The following is a 19331-nucleotide window of genomic DNA, read 5'->3' as shown; positions in this document are numbered from 1 at the left end:
TATTAACTGCTGTAATTTTGTAAGTTAAAGAGGACCTATTATGCCCCTTTTTTCCAATATGTAATATAAGTCTTAGGTCTCCCCAGAATGTGTCTGTGAAGTTTCAGCTCAAAATACCCCACGGATCATTTATTCTACCATGCTTTAAATGTCCCTTTTGGGTGGAAGCAAAAACACCCTGTTTTCTTGGGTGTCTCTTTAAATGCAAATGAGCTGCTGCTCCCCGCCGACTTTCCAGAAGAGGGCTGTGCCTTTACAGCTCGTGCTTTGGATACTGTACTATGGCAGCAACAAAAGTGGGTCAAAGTACACGGTGTTTTCTTACAAACCCAGTTAGGTTTGTGCAGGAAGTAAGTCTGGAATTACTGACGACTAGTTTTAGGCTGTTGCGAATTGGTTCTTTCTTTTGGGAGACAATAACTCCATTTGTCATGCTCTTTGATTTTTTTAAACTTTGCAGACTTTTTACATTCACAAACAGCTTTATAACACACTACATGAAAGGTAATATCTGAAAAACCATAGTAAGGACACTTTAAGTCATCTTTGCTAATACACCTTGTTAATTTTGTAACTAAATTGTAACTTATCTTTCTGAAGGTAACTAATAAACTGCAGCATAAAATGTCTGTTCCTTTATTCTTTACTGTTGATACTGTATATACATTCCCAATGTAAAGAATGCAGGAGTGATTCCAGTCGAGACCAAGTACATCTGCCTTTGGTGCCATCTGTTTATTCGGTTTGTTGGTACAGTATTTACAGATTGACAATTTAAAATGCAACACAATAGTGCAGCAGCAGTGCAAGTAATGTACTAATCGATGTGAGCTTGCTAGCCAGCTAGCCAAAGTGCTATAAAGTGAGTGTGCCACCTACCTCAGTACATATTTCCACTAGTGGAGCAAAAATAATCAAAACATTTGGCCATATTGTGTCCGAAATGTCACTTACTCTATATTCATTTCTTGTTTATAGAACGTCTGGGTTACACATGTAACCCTGTTCCCTGAGAAGCCTGCAGATGGGCCTCAGCCACCTGACACCATGCATAAACCTCAAAATTATGTTGCCCCACAGAGGCTCCATCAACAGGTGCGTGGCTGGCCAAAATGGCGGCCATGTAAGCCCTGATTGTAGAAGGAGCCCACCCTGCTGATAAACGTCCATGTAAGAACTCCAGGACTATAGCTATTGCGCAGTTCACTGAGTCTAGCTGGCGTTCCTCACACCAGAAGACAAAAAGCCGCCACATGACCGCAAACAATTTCCTCATGGATGGTGCTCTAGGGTTTATCATGGTCTCGACAACCTCAATTGTGAGACCAAAATCTATGAGCTGGTGCCCCTCAGGGACCAGACCCAAAGTTTCCATAGTTACGGCTGAGGGTGATAAATCAGCCCTTTGGCTTGAGACAGTAGATCCACTCTAAGGGCTCAAATGGGGAACCTGACAGACCTTCCAGGACCACTGAAAGGTCCCAGGAAGGTATGCGTAGCCTGCAGATGGGCCTCAGCCGCCTGACACCACGCATAAACCTTGAAGTTAGAGGATGTTGCCCCACAGAGGCTCCATCAACAGGGGCATGGCTGGCTGAAATGCTGGCCACCCTGACTGTAGAAGGAGCCCACCCTGCTGAGAAACGTTCTTGTAGGAACTCCAGGATTGTAACTATTGTGCAGCTCACTGGGTCTACAGTGGATCCCTGCAGATGGGAATTTCCCAAGGAGTGCCATCTAGCAGGGATATTATCTCTGAGAACCATATTCGAGCTGGCCAATAAGGTGCTACTAGCAGCAGACATATACTGTCCTGGCTAACTCTCGCTAGAACTTGTGGGAGCAGAGCGATCGGGGGAAAAGCGTACAGATGTGACCTCGGCCACATGTGCACCATGTCGTCCAGCCCTAATTGTGCGGGAGGAGTGAGGGTGAATGGAAGCAGAAATGTTCAGCAGAAATGTTTAGCTCAGCAGAAATGTTTAGTTCAGCAGAAATGTTCTGCAGAAATGTTTTACAGAAATGTTCAGCAGAAATGTTCAGCAGAAATGTTTAGTTCAGCAGAAATATTCAATTCAGCAGAAATATTCAGTTCAGCAGAAATGTTTAGTTCAGCAGAAATGTTCAACAGAAATGTTCAGCAGAAATGTTCAACAGAAATGTTTACTTCAACAGGAATGTTCAGCAGAAATATTCAGCAGAAATGTTCAGCAGAAATGTACAGAAGAAATTTTCAATAACAATGAAACCGGAAAAAAAAGAATATACAGTATGTGCAAATCCTACAAACATTAAATTTTACTCCATATTTTACTTAATCATCTCTCAAATCAAGTTGATTTTAGTGTCATTCCTCTATGTAGCTTGTATACATTGGAATGACATGTGGTCATTACACCACAGGACCATGGTGTAACACATAATAGTATGCAAGACAACATAAAGTGCAAAAACACAACAGTTTGAGATGGGTGTAGGACAATAAATATACAGAACATGGGCTGTAAACTGTAAACTATTTGGTAGCATAGCAGTAATAGGTATATCTATACAGCAGTAAGTATCGCATTCCATAAAGTGTCTGATGCAGCTTTGTAAAGCGCTGTGTGCAGTGGTAGTTCTCCAAGCTGTAACTACTGATTGGCATAATAAAATATTAATGTTGTGACATTAAAATAAAATCCATAATGAATTGCTACTTCAAAGAAATCAAGCACACATGAACTGGTTAAAATGCCAAAGAAAATTCAGTATGTGAGCTCTTTTTGATGGTGCCTGTCAATGTCAGGAATTTCACTAACACATTCACAAAGTAAAAGCCAAATTAGTGAAGTGGACTGAACTGATACCCTGGAAGAATGACCAGTTACAGTCTCTGTAAGACTGCTGAACTGTATTTCTTAATGTTGTAACTATACATCTTTCTTGATAGATCTATTTTTGTTTAACCCTTGGCAAAAATTTGCTACTGGAAAGCACACATATTTGTTCAGCAAATCTCACACACACATTTTCCCACCTCTACTTTCTCCACATTATGAAGAGGTGCCAATATTTGTTCAATGAATATTGTATTACACTTTGAACAGTAATAAAATTTCTGTTTTATTATTGTAAAGATAGGGGGGAAAAAAAAGTAGTCATCAAATGAATTAATAAAACATGTTCAAACAATAAGCTCCATCAGAATATTTGGAATATTTGGCCACAGGGCAGTATTCCAGCATGATAACGACCCCAAACACAACTCCAAGATGACCACTGCCTTGCTAAAGAAGCTGAGGGTGAAGGTGATGGACTAAATCCTATTGAGCATCTGTGGGACATCCTCAAATGGAAGGTGGAGGAGTACAAGGTCTCTAACATCCACCAGCTCCATGATGTCATCATGGAGGAGTGGAGGAGGACTCCAGTGGCAATCTGTGAAGCTCTGGTGAACTCCATGCCCAAGAGGGTTGAGGCAGTGCTGGAAAATAATGGTGGCCACACAAAATATTGACACTTTGGGCCCAATTTGGACATTTTCACTTAGGGGTGTACTCACTTTTGTTGCCAGGGGTTTAGACATTAATGGCTGTGTGTTGAGTTATTTTGAGGGGACGGCAAATTCACACTGTCATACAAGCTGTACACTCACTACTTTACATTGTAGCAAAGTGTCATTTCTTCAGTGTTGTCACATGAAAAGATATAATCAAATATTTACAAAAATGTGAGGGGTGTACTCACTTTTGTGAGATACTGTATGTATCTGTTGCTCTATTCCGTTGCCTGTCGATGATGCACACAAATAAATTATGTACTATTGATTGCCAATTTCCTATACAGTAGTTTGATTTGGATTCAGCGATTTCTTAAGAATGAATGAGGACAAATCTTAAAATTCTCTCAACAGATCTAGACAGTCTGGCAAGTCACGTTAAATCTGAGCTGCATGTCCTGAGTGTTATCCTTAGCTTTAATTCTTATATCTATAATTATATCCAAAGCAGCTTTCATCTCAGAAACATTCTCTAATTTGGGCCACACTGCACACTGATGGATGTTTCACACTGGGGAAAGGTTTGTTTTCTCATACTTTTACAATTATTGCAATGCTGTTATGCTGGTTTACACAGACAGACCACAGAAAGATGCAGGAAGATTATACACAGTGTATATAAAAAGCCTACACACTTCACACTAAGTGAAAAACAATAAGAATCATTTAAGGATAAAGAAAACTAAAAAATGCACAATAACCTGGTTGCATAAGTTTGCACACCGATAAACTTATACTTAGTTGAAGCACCTTTAGATTTTATCACAGCATTCAATATTTTTGGTTAAAATGAAATCAGTTTGGCATGTCTTGACTTAGTAATATTTGCCATTCTTCCTTGCAAAAGCATTGTAACTCTGTCAGATTGGCTGGGCATCTTCTGTGCACAGCCCTCTTCAGGTTACCCCACAGATTTTTGATTGGATTTAGGTCTGGACAAAACCATGATCTTGTTTTGGTGAAGTCATTCCTTTGTTGATCTGGATTATTGCTTTGGGTCATTTTAGCAGAAGTCTTAAGATTTTGCACCAAAATGGACTGCTATTTGGAACTATTCATTATTGGACAGATTGGATGTTTTTGTTTTCATTCTTTTTTAGGTTAAAAAAAGCTTACATCTTGCCACCCTACCCCATAGCCCAGAGATATGAAGAATTCGGGAAATTGTTGTCACAGGTAGGTAGCAACCATTACTTGCCAGAAATTGCCGCAATTCCTTTAATGTTGCCTCTTGGCACCTCCCTGACCAGTTTTCTCCTGATCTTCTCATCAATTTTAGGTGGACATCCCGTTCTTAGTAGTGTCACTGTCGTGCCATATTTTCTCCACTTGTTGATTATTGTTGATTTCTCCACTTGTTGATTATTACAGTGTTCCATGATTTATCCAAAGCCTTGGAATTTTTTTTGTAACCCTCTCCTGATTGATATTTTTCAGCAATGAGATCCTGTATCTGCTTTGTAAGCTCTTTGCAGCCCATGGCTTTTCTAGTTGAATGTTAACAAGAAGTGTAACGTAATGAAATTTGAGACGGATGCAAGTGCAGATAAGAACTTTACTGAAGAGAGGCAGGCAGACAATTCCAAAACATGAAACAATAACATGGCCAAAAACAGGCTAAAGTTCAGGCGATTGCCAAACGGGCATTAACTAGGCTAAACATGAAACGAATACCAAGGGCGAGAACAAGATCAAAACTATGAAACATGATACGAGGAACAAATGATATGCTTGTTTTCCCCAAAAAACATTTCTGGACATTTGACACTTGATATTTATATGTTGCAATTTCAAACTAAAGATGAATAAGGTTCTGACATGACATCTTTGTTTCATTTTTTTACATCACAAAAACCTGCCATTTTAACAGGGGTGTGTAGACTTTTCATATCCACTGTACAGATGTGACCTTTAAGAATGCATATTTTTTCACGCGGTTTCACATGATGCATCATGTGTGATCATGCTGCACCCTGCAGGCACACTTCTTATAATTTAAACTCATTTGTTGTGCTTCACACAATAGAACAACATACTGTAGCTAGACACATATTACATGTGTGTGGTTGGTTAGATTTAAGATAAAATATTATGTATGGTTTGCATAAAAATATTACGTTTGTCCTCAAAACCTATGCTAAAACTAATTTAAACAAGTTTCTAATTACAAGCTTGAATTATGTAAGGTTAGCTTGATCGAGTCATGTAGTACAGGTACAATAACTATAGTATTTAAATCAACGTGCCTAAAACATGCATGCTAAAATAGTGCAGCAGAATTGTCCTTTGTGTAGTATGCCAGCAACTGGGGTTTGAGCCTCAGCTCAGTAGGCGAGTGTTGATTTAATGAGCACGTTTTTTCAGTGTAGAAAGCCGATTCATGTGTGCACGTGTAAATATGAATGTCCTTCCTCAAAGTAGCATTGAATTAATTCCATGTTCTCCTTTCTTGCCAATGGAAACGTTTATTCTTTTCTTAGATTTAAAGTTTCACTTAAAAAAAAAAAAATGGTTTACAGTAAACACAAAAGTCCACACACTAAAAAAACCTCAGTGAGTTTACTTAATTCAAATGCATACATCAGTTCCATATGACGGAATTGAGTTACATTAATGTCATTTGTTTTCGTACAGCAAACATTATTTGATCATATATTTTCAATGCCCTGAATAAAATTAAACTCCACCTGAGCTGAGGACTGAACCCATGTTGCTGGTGTTCTGCAACAGCCACATTACCACTGCATTATTCTACCACACACACTTTAGCTGTGTTTATATAAATACTATAGTTATAGTACCTGTACTGTGTGAATTGATCAAAATTAATCCAAATATTCAAACATTTTATGTATTAATTTAAACATGTGGCAATATTAATCAAATGTGTTACAGAAAATATTCACAATGTGATTTACAGATCCTGACTAGAGGTGGGCAGTAATGCGTTACATTTACTTAGTTATATTTACTGGAGTAACTTTTAGAAAAAAAAATACTTTTAACAGTAGGTATAACTGCCCATATTTAAACTCTTAACCAAGTTTTTAATCACAGAAATGTACTTTTACTTTGCTACATTTGCTGTCATTCCTCCATTATTGTTAAATTTTAATGAATATATGCAGTTTTAATAATTAGTTTAAATCACATATAATGAGGTTGTGAGCCTCGCGATACACTGCAGTTGTCTGAATGCGAATACAACAACCAGTCACTTGTTTTACTGCTGGAGAGTGGGAAGTAGTCACATAGTCTGATATTCAGCATTTTCCCTTCATTTTAATCAGATCCGAAGTAACTAGTAACTTGCTATTTGAGTAGTCTTCTCATTGGATACTTTATTACTCTTACGCAAGTAATTATTAGCATTATTACTTTTACTGTTACTTGAGTAATTATTTTTATAAGTAGTTTTACTTGTACTTGAGTAAAATCTTTGGCTACTCTACCCACTGTGTATAATTGTGTATTAATGTCATTTTGTGCAGATGCAGGTTGTAATATTGTGTTTATGTTGTGTATGAATCTGATAAATCTCTTATAGGATGCATTTGGGTGAGTTAATTAACCTGCTAATAAAGTGCTTTAGTTTACTGGTTTTCATTTACTTAGCTCACACAGCTCAAGCAGGTCATTCATGCTGATATCTATATTACTACTTTCCACCCGCATGTCTTTATCCCCACCACTTTTTAAAACTTTCATAAATCTAAGAAAATAATAAAAGCTTCCATTGCCAAGAAAGGAGAAAATGGAATTCATTCAGTGCTACTTTGTGGAAAGACCTTCATATTTACACATTGTGGTGGAAATTTATACTAACACCTGTAGACTCGACCTCTCAGATGAAGTAGTTTTATTACAAAGAGAGATGAATACAGGATAGAACATGAGAGTGCTCTGAAGCAGTCGTCTCTCACATGCACTATATAAGATTAAGATAAGGAGAGCTAGACATCTGCGAGTCTTGAAAAGGGAGTTCTAGGAGGTTTGAGCCAGTTTGGTGGTTTCAAGGTCTTAGCAGATGTGCAGACATTCCTGAAAACAGTAACATGTTTCTGTCAATGTAAGAGGAATGAATGTTCTGTACTAATCTCCATGACATGACCGCAAGCGGCATTATTCACTGATGAACATGAACGGAATGAACAGAGCTATGACAAAGTAAGAAATTAATAATTTCCCTCACAACATGCACACACTTTCTACACTGAAAAAACACTTGTAAATACTCTCAACTGAACTGAGGATCAAACCCTGGTTCCTGGCATACTACACCAAGGACGAAGTTTTTGTACCTGCACTACATGACTCAAACACGCTTACTTTGTATAATTGAATCTTGTAAATCGAAACTTCTTTAAATTAGGTATAGCATAAGTTTTGATGAGAAACATAATATTTTTGTGTAAACCATACGTAATTTTGTAAGTATGTGCAATACTTCAGTGGTTACCTGTGTCCTACAGAATATATTTTAAATTAAGTTGACCTATTTTCAAACCAAGTACAAAGTATAAGATCAAGAAACTTAAAGATACTTCTTTTAATAAAATTCATAAGCATCTTAATGCATATCTTTTTAGTGTGGCTTTAAATTAGATTCCATTTTATTCTTTATTATGATGATATGTGTGCACAGATCAGTACCATCAAGTGTGGCCATTAAAAATGAGCGGATGGTGAATTACACTTTGACACTTTTGAGCAAAGTGTAGACCTTGGCAAAAAAACAAAACAAAACAAAAAAAAACGCACGTCTCAATGCTCGGTGCTCGCAGAAGTGAAGTGCTTTCATGACAGTTTCTCTGCTTTCTTCACTGCTCCATGCTACTGCATACCTTTGTGTGTATGCAGTTCACAGCATCATGCTCTCATGACCACATGCACTGATACTCCTCTTTGCACTCACATAGGATGCTCTCTATTAAAGACACTGATCCCATAAAGAATTATACTAGTGCTGTAGGAAGATACTGCAGTGCCTCCTCTTGCAGAGCACAATTTGCACTTTGCCACCATGAATGGTGAAATTTATCCAGTTGCTGTCATTTTGTGTCATCTGTTCATTAGGGCAACAACCTACAGGACACTAGCACACCAAAGATGATTGCCTTAAGACAACATAAGAAGCCTAGCCCTAAAATTTCCCTAAAATTTCAGCAAAATCCAGCGGTGAAATGTTGCTATGTTAAATGTTCTGTGTCTACATTATTCCTCACTCTTGCTGAATTTCAGTATTTCCAATTTACAATTCTGGTTCAATGCTAACTGCATTCCATTGTCTCTGTACTTGTACTCTGACAATGACAATAAAGTTGAACCTAACCTAACCTTATGAGGGGAGACTGAGAATTAAACAGAAGGCCAGACCAACAAATGAAATAGATGAAGTAGGGCACACACAGATGCCTATATACTTTGATAACAGACATCTGTGCCTCCCCTATTTTATACCCACCAGCTGCCACTGTAGCACACTGAGTATCACGTGGTATGGAAGCATTTTTAATGAGTATGTTGTATCAGACTGATACCCGATCCTGATATTGCTACTGACACATCCCTAGTTTTAACATAATTCCCTCTCATCTCTCATTCACCTTTTAGCTTGATCCTGTATTTATACAGTATATTAGAACTTATGATGTAAACCAGCAGTTCACAAAGTAAGGCTTAGGAGTCCGTGAAGCGTAGTCAGGGGGTCGGTGAATTTTTTTTTTTTTAATTGAGACTAATTGCAGTGGAAAATCAACTAACAGGGGAAAAAAACGATTAATTATTAGCCTACTTTACTGCTCCCTTGAGCTGAATGAGTTTAATCCAAACCTCAGTAACCCCAAAACAAGTAGGCCTAAATATAATATCAACTTGGACCTAAAGTGTTCTGCCAATGGGTAGTTCAGGAAAGCTGTATAGCTCTAATAAAGAAAATATATACATATATTTTTTAAAAAATATTTTTTAAATCGTGTGCATATATATATATATATATATATATATATATATATATATATATATATATATATATATATATATATATATATATATATAATTTGAAAAATCTAGGTCACGTGACTTTAATTCGGCAGTACCGATTGGCTATGCAAATTTGTTGCGACTCCGGATCTGCTGATTGGTCCGTTACTCATGCGTACGTTCACCTGAAACAAAACGCAGGCGCGTGCAGAACTGGACAGCTCCGTGTCTTGTTCAGCGCTACTCACACGCACGCACGCACGCACACACACACCGGTGTGTCTCCTCCGTAATGCGATTACTCTCGTGTCGTGGGGATTTAAGGGTCATTTCGGAAAATCGTTGCCAACGGCCTTGGAGGTAGAATAGGACATTTGGACAACACTTTTTTTGCTTTTGTTTTGCTGGCCTGAAATTAGCTGGAGAGTTTGAGTGTGTAAACCAGCCTATGGGAGTGTGTACTGATGTAGCGGAGAGTAGCGCGCACACACACATACACGCACGCACGCACGCACGCGCAGAGGGCGCTAGTGTGTGGCGGAGGAGCATTTCTACAGGATGTGCTCGCTTCTCAGGCACTTTCACGCCGTCTCTGAGAGGGATTACCTGCCTTTCCAAACTAGCATGGTAAGACTTTTCCTGTGCATTATACAGATCCTGTATTAATTCCTGTGTTTAAAGCGCGACACTAACAGAAAGTGAGACTGAATTTGGTAGTAGGTTGATTTGGCACTGGCTCGCGCCTTGTTCCGCTGACAGACTGACATCATGTTCGTGGCTGGATATGATCATGAACCTAAGCTCCTTCTCGTGTAATACTTGTGTCTAGACTATCCATGCAGTATTAACATTGCTGCTTATTATATTGCATTGTATTGCATAGACCTAGTATCTTGCATGAAAGTAAAATCCTAATTCATACCTTAAGATATTTACTTTTGGGATGTTTGAAATTGGGATATTTGGGGAAAAATTATGTGTGTGTGTGTGTGTGTGTGTGTGTGTGTGTGTATGTAAATATATATATATATATATATATATATATATATATATATATATATATATATATATATATATATACACATACATACATACATACACACACACATTGTGAATCAATCAAATCATGCACGCAGGCATGAGGAATTGAAGGATTATGGAGCAGTTCATCCAATTAGCTCGAACATCCTCCACCAATCTGTTGCCTTCCTACAGTAAAAGTACTATTGACTGAGATGAAAGTGCGCATTGAGAGTGAAATCCAGTGTCGCTGGATTGTAGATGGATGGAGTGGCGCTGCTCACTGCACACTGCTCACTGTAGCTTATAAACCTTATTTATTTCATCGTTTGGTTTTTTCCTGGAGCATGCAGGTTGGGGTTGGTGTGAAGGAGTAAAGCTTATAGGAAAGGAGATTAATCTTCAAGACAAAACACCATGATAAACCACCTGCTTGCACTTTGAAGCGTTGCTCGTCTGAGTATTGTTTATTTCCTCTCATGGTTAGTGTCACCTTGTTTTTGAGCATATTTATTGATTCTAAACTTTGACCCCCGTTATACTATACTACACTATACTACACTACATTATACTATACTATGCTTTCATTGCTGTTTTTGCACTCTTACAAAGCTGATGAATACATTTAAATGCTCTTACCCTGTGATATCCAGAGACTTGCAGATTGTAACAGGATGTAGGGACCTATTCATTTTCTTACAAACTACCCAGGTGATTTTAATAAAATGGATAGCCGGCAGGGCAACAGAATGTAATTATCCCACCACATGCTGTGGCTGTTCCCTGAATAGGGTAAAAACCTTTTTCTGCTAAAGGACCCATGGGTGTCTTACACTCTCCCCTCGTCTGCTAATCAATTATTGACTCATGCCACACACGAATAATAGCTTCTGTCATGACGAGTCATTTAATTCTTTCAAACAAGCCTGTTTAAGTGAATCGAATGACCATGTATGAGTCTTTTGATTCACCTTTCAGGCATGGATCTACAAATATTGGTATACATATATACACTCAGAAAAAGACTTAAAATGCTCAAAGGTATGTTTCCTTGTCACTTGTTGGATATTTCACCTGGAAATATCCAGTCTGCACAAGAGTTTGCAGAGTTTTTTTTTCCATTGATCGTTGCAGCCGAAAATGCTTGATTTTGTGGCAGCGTTTTTCAATATTTTCTTTTTTTTTTTTTTTTAATCATAAAATTGCATGATACAGTTTGTAATTTGGACTCAGTCTAAATATAAAATATAAAAAAATTAAAAAATAAAAATAGATTTTTTGTATAAAAAAGGCCAAAACAGTATGCCTAAAATTGTAATAATAATTAAAATATATGTAAAGTAGTGTAATGGAACATGTAATGCTGAAGACAAATTTAGAAAATATTATTTCTGAAAATTTACGCATGACAGAAAGGGATAAGTATAAGGCGTTCAGAGGAGACTGGCACAAAAGCACTTATTTTCACTTAATTTTTTTTGTTATTATTATATTACTTAAATATATTTTTGTTTTATACAGAATGTTAATAAAGATTGAGAATGAAAAATAGTAGAGAGCTACAGAAGATCACATAAATGTACAGTAAAGCTCTCAAGTGATTTGGAGGTGATTTACTTCTCATATTTAAAAAAAGACCCTTAAATTGACTGTCCATAAGTGTGGACACCATGCATGAACGGGTAAAGGTACATAACTGGACAGCAATTACCTTTTAGAGTAAAGCTTTGAAGGTACACGACATGCATCGACTGGGTAAAATATACTCTTAACCACTGAAACATTACAACTAGTTCAAACTAGCCTGCACTGATTCACACACACTGAAAGATTGGAATGAATGAGTGCAAGCTAGTTGAGCTATTTGTGATGGTTCAGTGGTTGAGCCGTTGAGTTACAGGTCAGAAGGTTGTGTGGTCAAATCCCAGCAATGGGAATGATTATTAGCAGAATTATGATACAGTAATCAGTTGGTAAAGGCAAATAGTTATCTTATATCTTATCAGAATAGAGTGGAGAACATATTAAACACTAACCAGAATTATTCTGAGAGCATGCCATAACATCGCCAAACATCTGTGGTAAAATGCTAAAAAACAAACAATACAGTCATCACAAAAAACCTCCCTTAGCAGCGATAACTGCGGCACAGTCTTTATTTCGGACAAACCATCTGTGTTTTCTGGCATTTGTTTCAGTGATGTACTGCACTGTGTGTCATAAGACCTCCCTGAGGTTTGTGGAGATTATTCGACACCTTACTTGAACCTTCGATCCGACTCCTCCCTGAGCGTCTTGATTGGGTTAGGATCGGGTGACTGAGCAAGCCATTCCATTACAGACAGCTCTTCTCCAAATCTCTTTTGCATCTCCTACACATTCTGAGTTGTGTTTTAGGGTCACCAAGGTTGAACATTATTCAAAAGTTCAAAAATGCGAGCAGTCCCAAACTTTTCATAGAAGTGTACTTTACAGTGACTTAAATATGATTGTGAACTGTTCGGTGAGCAGTTTTGTGTATGAGCAATGTAGTGTTTTCAAATTCTTCGGTAATTGTTGTACTTATAGTAGTGATATGGAGGAGTTTAGAACAAGACGTCTCAGATTGTCCAGGTATAAATCCTGTTTTGTTTCCCCTATTATATATGAGTGCATCGTTATATTATATTTAACCTGTAGTTCTGGTGTTGTTTGTTGAGCTGTACTGTGTAATTAACGCTCACTCTCAAGTCCTTCCACCAGGTTCAGACCTTGGCCTGGTTTATACAGTGGATATAAAAATTCTACACACCTCTGTTAAAATGGCAGGTTTTTGTATATTAAAAAAAAATATATATATATATTGTACATAAAATTTTGGTTGCACACCCTTTTATAGCAGGGCATGTGATTGTGCTCAGAATGAACCAATCAGATTTAAACTCCTGCTCAAAAGTAATTATTATACACCTGTCATCAGTGAACTGAGTCTGATTATCCCCAAATAAAGAGTATCTGTTCCTGCAGGATTTTCTTGACATTTTCTTGTTTTTTATCCGACTGCTGAGAGCTTAGAAAGCGTGTATGGGATCTCATTGATAGGTATCAATCAGGAGAGGGGTACAAAAGATTTTCCAAAAAATTGGATGTTCTATGCAACACTGTGTAGGTCATTATCATTTGCAAGTGTAGAAAACGTAATCAGGGAGGCTACAGCAACACTACATAACAATAAAGTACTGGTTACTCCCTGCAAGGGAGACAACGATCTATCGTATTCTTCACATGTCTGGACTATGAGGTAGGGTGACTAGATGGAAGCCCTTTCTCCCCTGCCCCCCCTTTTCAACCTTCTAGCAGACAAGTGCAAGATGTTGGTAGACTCTTACTCAAAAATTCTGAGTGCTGTATTACAAGCAAAGGGTGCAGAGTAGGAAAGTATTAGTTAAGATGCATGCACCAGTTTATTGTACTTTTTTTTCTTACCTTAAAACATTTCTATTTGTTTTACACTTGATTTTTTGTTGTTGCTATATCACATTCAAGGTGGAACAAGATTGAATTATTTATCTTGGTGGAATGTTTTACTTCACAAAAACCTGCAATTTTAGCAGGTGTGTATAGACTTTTTATATCCATTTTATATCTGCGTCTGGGTATCTGCAAGGTCTTAAGGGCATTGTGCACTAGCGGTTGACAGATTGATCGGTTTTACTGATTAATCGCCACTGATAACCGATCGCTGGAGCTATCAGTTATTGGAAAAAGTCCATACTGATAGTTTTTTTCCTGGTTGCATCCGTTGCGGGAGCGGCTGAGAACTGTCCACTGCCATTATACATATAAGTAAGTACTGTTTATTTTTGTAATAAAGTTCAGCAATATTTTACTTTCTTTGTTATATTTTCATTCAGTATCAGTTTTAAAAACTATTGGTCCATTAATCAGTTATCATCAGGTACTGCGCAACTTAGTTATCAGTATCTGTAACATCCACTATTGGTCGACCTCTATTGTGCACTTGTGAATCTGCTATCATACTTGCATGTAAGGTGAATATGGCAATTAGGAGGCAGAAAATGAAAATCTGAATCCTGAAATCCTGAAAATCCTGAAAGTCCTGAAAGATTTATGTCACTGCAGAAAGAATACAGAAGAATCAAATGTGGATGACACTGATATAACATTGAGAATCACTACTTACCTCCAGTTTCTACATCACAGATCCTGTGCTATGAGGTATTTAATGGGGATTTACTCCACAGAACGACCAAAAGATGCGTATGGATATTGCATATTAAAATTAACAAGTTGTCAACCTGAATCACAGTCAATTTCAATCCTTATATTACTAGTAATGCAACTGTTGAATTAAATATTATTAAGCCTCAGCCATGCACACCAAAACTTCACCTCAGACAAATAAGTCGATATGCTGCAGGCTTGCAATCCCAGATGAATAAATTTTCGAATAAATGTTAACCATCTCTGGTTCCCTGGTGGACTAGTGGCTAACATGCGGTGCTCACACCCACGTGGCTTGGGTTTGATTCCCGGTCAGGTAACCTGTCTCAGCCACTAGTGGGTTGCACGAGCCAGCGCACTCTCAGTGCTGGTCCCATGCTTGGAAAATGGGAAAGGGAATTGTGTCAGGAAGGGCGTAAAACACCACATTCACACTGTAGAACAAAAGAACACCATAACCAGTCTGAAGCATGCTGGAGGCATGCTTCTCTTCAGCTAGGACTGGGGCTTTAGTCAAGATAGACTGAATTATGGATCGCTCCAAATACCAATCTATTTTGGTACAAAAACTGCAGGCATCTCTTAGTCAGATAAAGATGAAGACAAAAATCCACCCTCTAGTCACTGGGGTGGGTGGGGGGTGGGGGTAAAATATAGTAAATATTTACTAATAATGTGCCCATGCTGATAAGTGGAGCTCTCTCTCTCTCTCCCTCTCTCTCTCTCTCTCTCTCTCTGTCTCTCTTTTTCTCTCATGCACATTAGCACTTTCTCTCTGTTGTGCACATTAGCACTTTCCAGATGCTTGGTGATCATTATGAGGATTTGCAATGAGAATAAGTAATTTTATTACATGGAAAAGCAGTCTGTGTTGTCTGTGAGTGTGAGACCCCAAGGGATGAAGGGAAATTTGTGAAAGACAGCCAGTATACAGCAGTGTTTTCCACACCACTTTGAAAAAAGTATATTTACATATTTACACAGTTGTTGTTGTTTTTTTTTTTTGTATGACTGATGAATGGCGAACAACAAATGGCTATAAACAATAAACAATTCTCATATTTTTAGCATAGTGTCTTAGACACCGTTAACTAGAGGACTGGAGCAGTACAGGAAACTTACTGGGATTGCACCTGACATTAAGCCTCTTACTGTCACCTTAGATTAGACGTCTTAAACATACTTGAAAATACGTACAGATTCTAGAGGTGAGACTACAGGTGACTACACTTTCAAAGAAAAACACTTTCACACAGTCACTTAAACGGCAATTAAACACAGAGTTTTGTGCAATTCAGGTTTAAAAGCTTGACTGATTGAACTGAATTTTCTGAAGGTTCTTGTGTGAATGGGTTCTCAGTAAGAGGCAAGCTGTATTTTTTGTCAGATGCACACATTTATTTATTTATTTTTAAATATTAATTCATTTACAAAGGGGTATTTTGGAAAGCCAAGACTCTACAGTTTTGTTTACACATTTGCATGATAAAATTCCATGAAGCAAAAGATGATAGTTAATCTCATCATGCTGAGCTTCACCATCAAACCAGCCCAAACACAAACAGTTAAAAGAGCACAAGGAAATAACGCCTAAAGTCAGTGGAACGGACTAACAGCATAAACGTGATGAAGTCAGAATGAAGGAGCTGGTGTCCATTCATGCCAGTGACGATTTGTTTTATGAATGGTGCAGCCCTGTATGCATCAAGACTACACAAGCAAATCTGTAGCAGACACTGAGAACTAAGGATGAACATTGCCTCTGTGCATGTTTTAAAACTAAAAAATGTAAACACTGAAGAGAACATGTCGTTGAAAAATACAATGCTGTAGCATGTAATATTGATGTGCAGGATAGGAACTACTGCTCCTTCCACCATCTGCCTCTGTCCGCCAGTCTGTGTGTGTGTGTGTGTGTGTGTGTGTGTGTGTGTGTGTGTGTGTGTGTGTGTGTGTGTGTGTGTGTGTGTGTGTGTGTGTGTGTGTGTGTGTGTGTGTGTGTGTGTGTGTGTGTGTGTGTCAGAGAGAGAGAGAGACAGAGAGAGAGAGAGAGAGAGAGAAAACACACGGCATAAGCAAAGAGAAGACACAGGTGATAAACTCAAAATTAAATCAGATTTGAAATGTGACATGCTAAGTTTCAACAGAAGTGATGCTTTGTCCCTCAATTAATGCTTTGAAATGTGTAATACTAATATGTTATCAGACCTCCCAAGCATTACACATTTTGTGTATGCCAAAAGAGCAGTCTTTTTCTCTCCAATGAAATGAAGGATGAGCCAACTGACATGTGAACCTGGAATGATCTGCACAGGTGTTTTAAACTCCAATATTAACAGACACTTTCTGGAAACCCTGCCCCCTTCTTCCAATCTAATGTGCTCTCACTTTCTGTCAAATATTCTGTTAAATGATTATGTTAAATAGAGAATATTTTGGGTTCATGAAATAAAACCTATGTATCAATGGATGTGCTACTTTATAGGGTGCCATTTGTAAAATGTTGCAAATTCTAAAATCCGTTCAGGTTTTGCACATTTAGCATTTCCAAATGTAAAAAAAAAAAAAATGCTATAAAATCTTTTAACTGTGACATTTTTATACATTTTTGCGAGAAATCCACATAAATTAATGCAATAATGCAAAACTATAAAATAATTTATAAATATGTGCTAAATGTAAATGTTAAACATAATTGTAAATTCTAAATGTTAAATGTAAATGTTAAATATACATGTTAAATATAAATGCAAATGTTAAATCAAAAATTTTAATCCAATGTTAAATGTAAATGTTAAATGTGGATGTTAAATCTAATTGTTAAATATAAATGTGAGTTAACTGCCTTATGTGGGTGAGTGTGAGAGGGCCCTTCTCCATGTGAGACACCACACACTGGTGGTGTGACCAATTACTGTATTCTCTGTAAGATTCAGACATTTAGATGAAACATTTATGTATATATTTACATTTAACATTTACATTTAGATTTAACATTTACGTTTAACACTTGTACATAATTTTATCGTTTTACATTACTGCATTAATTTATTAAAATTTATCTCTAAATGTTTGAAAATGTCACAGTTAAAAATTATATAGCATTTTTTTTTTTTTTTTACATTTGGTAATGCTAAATGTGCAAAAACTAACATTAGACAAGTATATTTATCATCAGTTATAGTCCCCTCTGAAAGTATTGGAACAGCAAGTCCAATTCTATTGTTTTCGCTGTATGTTGAAGACATTTGGGTTTGAGATCAGAACATGAATACGAGACGTATCCGAATTACAGCTTTCAATTCCTCATATTTACAACTAGATGTGTTAAACAACTTACAACATATCATCTTTTGTTTGAACCCACCCATTTTTTAAGTGATCAAAAATGTTGTAACATTTGACTGATAGGTGTTTCCTGCTACCCAAGTGTACCCTGATAAATTGACTGTTTAAAGAATGAATAACTTTGAGTGTGTACTATTGGTTTGAGCCCTAGGTTTTGCCTTCAAAGACTGCATTTGTTGTTAAAAAGGATAAAGCAACATGAAGATCTGAGAGCTGTCTATGGGAGAAAAGCAAGCTATTTTGAAGCTAAGAAAAGAGGGAAAATCTACCAGAGCCATTGGATAAGTATTGGGCATAGCCAATGCAACAATTTGGAATGTGTTGAAAAAGAAAGAAGCCACTGGTGTACCAACAACCAGACATGGAACAAGTCAGCTAAGGAAAACAACAGCAGTAGATGATAGATACATTGTGAGAGCTGTGAAGAAGAAAAAAAAAAACATTAGTTAGTGACCAATAACCTTCACAGGGCAGGGTTATAGGCAGGGTTATATATACACCATTCAAAGAAGACTTCGAGAGCAGAAATATAGAGGCCATACCAGAAGATGCAAACCACTTATAAGCAGTAAGAACTGGAAGACCAGATTAGAATTCTCAAAGAAATACAGAGATGAGCTAAAATATATGGAACCAAGATTAACCTCTACCAAAGTGGGGAGAATGAAAGGATCTGCTCATGATCCAAAACATAGAAGCTCATCAGTTAAGCATTGTGGAGGTCATGTGTCATGGTCGGCTTGGGCTTGCATGGCTGCTTCTGGAACAGGCTCGCTAATCTTTATTGATGATGTAACATGATGATTGAAGAATGAATTCAAAAGTTTACAGGAACATTTTGTCTGCCAATTTACAGAGAAATACATCCAATCTTGTTGGGAGGAAGTTCATCATGCAGCAAGACATTGACCCCAAAAGCACTGCCAACACAACAAAGGACTTCATCGGGGGGAAAAGTGGAAGGTTTTAGACTGGCCAAGTCAGTCACTAGACCTTAACCCAGTTGAGCAGTATTTCACCTGCTGAAGAGGAGATTGAGCGGAGAAACCACCCAAAACAAAAAATGACTTAAAGAAGCTACAGTTCAAGCCTGGAAAATCAACACAAAGGAGAAATGCAACCAAATATTAAGCATTATTTACTTTAAGAATATCTGTTCCATTACTTTTGCTCACCTAAAAATTGGGTGGTCTGCCTCAAAAGGTCCTATTTGCTA

The 19331-nt window shown here is 37.4% G+C and overlaps 1 protein-coding gene across 1 annotated transcript in view; it reads left to right on the top strand.

Moving 5' to 3' along the window:
• The first annotated feature begins 9843 nt into the window (after positions 1 to 9843).
• pcdh15b (protocadherin-related 15b) overlaps positions 9844 to 19331 on the top strand; it is a 226517-nt gene continuing 217029 nt past the window's right edge. The window contains exon 1 of the mRNA XM_017482601.3: positions 9844 to 10150. The gene's annotated coding sequence lies outside the window, so the exon portion shown is untranslated. The remainder of the gene's footprint in view (positions 10151 to 19331) is intronic.

The sequence above is a fragment of the Ictalurus punctatus genome, chromosome 13, assembly GCF_001660625.3.
Source record: "Ictalurus punctatus breed USDA103 chromosome 13, Coco_2.0, whole genome shotgun sequence".
Taxonomy (NCBI): domain Eukaryota; kingdom Metazoa; phylum Chordata; class Actinopteri; order Siluriformes; family Ictaluridae; genus Ictalurus; species Ictalurus punctatus.
Note: the sequence above shows the minus strand (reverse complement) of the source record. Positions and strands in the feature narration are given on the sequence as shown.